Source organism: Fukomys damarensis, unplaced genomic scaffold, assembly GCF_012274545.1.
Source record: "Fukomys damarensis isolate Sample0158 unplaced genomic scaffold, DMR_v1.0_HiC HiC_scaffold_24, whole genome shotgun sequence".
NCBI lineage: Eukaryota > Metazoa > Chordata > Mammalia > Rodentia > Bathyergidae > Fukomys > Fukomys damarensis.
In genome coordinates this window covers 4,175,439-4,176,288 of record NW_022900936.1, presented here as the reverse complement: position 1 = coordinate 4,176,288, position 850 = coordinate 4,175,439, and the positions used below count along the sequence as shown (strand labels likewise).

Sequence of the window (850 nt, the reverse complement as noted above, 5' to 3'; positions counted from 1 at the left end):
GGGACACCCAGGTAGCTGAGCCGCTCCCCGCGGAGCACGGGACCCGGCTGAGGGTGGAGGGGCCGCCAGGGCTTGAGGACCGCGCGGGGACCTGGTACCATGGACCTGAGGGCGCTCTCCCGCTCACACGGGGCTTTCTCAAAGGTTGCGGAAGAGGAACGTGATAGCCTCGGGTATCTCTGGAGGGACTCGAACCCCTGAGGACACCCAGGTAGCTGAGCCGCTCCCCGCGGAGCACGGGACCCGGCTGAGGGTGGAGGGGCCGCCAGGGCTTGAGGACCGCGCGGGGACCTGGTACCATGGACCTGAGGGCGCTCTCCCGCTCACACGGGGCTTTCTCAAAGGTTGCGGAAGAGGAACGTGATAGCCTCGGGTATCTCTGGAGGGACTCGAACCCCTGAAAATGGGCACATTTTTCTGGGAAAGAGCAGGTCCAGAGCAGGGTCTCGGAAAGGTCCCTGACGCCAAGGCCTGGGTACCACTGCCTTGGGGGCTTCCGCAGCCCCCTCCCCAGTTGCAACATCTTGTAGGGAGACAATGTTGCTGATGAGGTTCCTTCCTTGCCCGCATTCCTCTCTGCCAGGAGAGAGCCCCTCACTTCCATCACCCCTCAGGCCTCCCTGTGAACTCGGAGCCAGCAGTGTGGTGAGTGACCCTTCGCCATCAGCTGGGGTCTTCCTGTGGAATGTGGGTCTGAGGAGGGGACTGCAGGGGGGCTGAGCTTGGTCTCGATGCCTGGAGAAGATGAAGGTGGGCGGCCTCCGTACACTGTGCCCAGAAGGGATCCCAGACACCCCACAAGGGCCCCTCAGTGCTCTTGCTGTCTTCCTGCCCCCCTTCCTCTCCTCCC

At 64.0% G+C, this 850-nt stretch overlaps 1 protein-coding gene across 1 annotated transcript in view; it reads left to right on the top strand.

The window, feature by feature from the left end:
• The first annotated feature begins 375 nt into the window (after positions 1-375).
• The window catches only part of Cbs (cystathionine beta-synthase), a 12,799-nt gene continuing 12,324 nt past the window's right edge, over positions 376-850 (top strand). The window contains exon 1 of the mRNA XM_010636506.3: positions 376-645. The gene's annotated coding sequence lies outside the window, so the exon portion shown is untranslated. The remainder of the gene's footprint in view (positions 646-850) is intronic.